We start from the raw sequence: 1,411 nt of genomic DNA, 5'->3' as shown, positions 1-1,411 counted from the left end.
CTTCAACATCAGTCCTTCCAATGAACACCCAGGGCTGATCTCCTTCAGAATGGACTGGTTGGATCTCCTTGCAGTCCAAGGGACTCTCAAGAGTCTTCTCCAACACCACAGTTCAAAAGCATCAATTCTTCTGCGCTCAGCCTTCTTCACAGTCCAACTCTCACATCCATACATGACCACTGGAAAAACCATAGCCTTGACTAGACGGACCTTTGTTGGCAAAGTAATCCCTCTGCTTTTGAATATGCTATCTAGGTTGGTCAAAACTTTCCTTCCAAGGATGTAAGCGTCTTTTAATTTCATGGCTGCAGTCACCATCTGCAGTGATTTTGGAGCCCCCCCAAAAAAAGTCTGACACTGTTTCTACTGTTTCCCCATCTATTTCCCATGAAGTGATGGGACCAGATGCCATGATCTTCATTTTCTGAATGTTGAGCTTTAGGCCAACTTTTTCACTCTCCACTTTCACTTTCATCAAGAGGCTTTTGAGTTCCTCTTCACTTTCTGCCATAAGGGTGGTGTCATCTGCATAACTGAGGTTACTGATATTTCTCCCAGCAATCTTGATTCCAGCTTGTGCTTCTTCCAGTCCATGTCTAGAAGGAAATTATGCATTTTTTTCCTGAGTATTCTTGGCAGCCACCATGTGACCATGAGGTGAAACCAGTCTTAGAATGAAGCCACCACCATAAGAGGTGCAACAGAGAAATATAAAGAAACTGGGTCCTTGAGGACGTAACTGCACAGCTGAGTCAGTTCCTAAAGTGCTGCCCTTCCTCTTTGGAAGGGTATGTATGGGAGTAATAAGCTCTCATTATTGTTTAAGCTAGATTAAAGTAGCTATCTAAACACAAGATGTGGAAAATTCTTCAAGAGATGGGAATATCAGACCACCTGACCTGCCTCCTGAGAAGTCTGTACACAGGTCAAGAAGCAACAGTTAGAACTGGACGTGGAACAACAGACTGTTTCCAAGACAGGAAAGGAGTACATCAAGGCTGTATATTGTCACCTGCTTATTTAACTTATATACAGAGTACATCATGAGAAACGCTGGACTTCATGAAGCACAATTTGGAATCAAGATTGCCAGGAGAAGTATCAATAACCTCAGATATGCAGATGACACCACCCTTATGGCAGAAAGTAAAGAAGAACTAAAGAGCCTCTTGATGAAAGAGGAGAGTGAAAAAGTTGGCTTAAAACTCAACATTCAGAAAACTAAGATCATGGCATCTGGTCCCATCACTTCATGGCATAGATGGGGAAACAGTGGAAACAGTGACACACTTTATTTTGGAGGGCTCCAAAATCACTGCAGATGGTGATTGCAGCCATGAAATTAAAAGACACTTGCCCCTTGGAAGAAAAGCTATGACAAACCTAGACAGCATATTAAAAAACAGAGACA

The sequence above is a fragment of the Bison bison genome, unplaced genomic scaffold (assembly GCF_000754665.1).
Source record: "Bison bison bison isolate TAMUID 2011002044 unplaced genomic scaffold, Bison_UMD1.0 scf7180017864183, whole genome shotgun sequence".
In the NCBI taxonomy this organism is placed as follows: domain Eukaryota; kingdom Metazoa; phylum Chordata; class Mammalia; order Artiodactyla; family Bovidae; genus Bison; species Bison bison.
Note: the sequence above shows the minus strand (reverse complement) of the source record.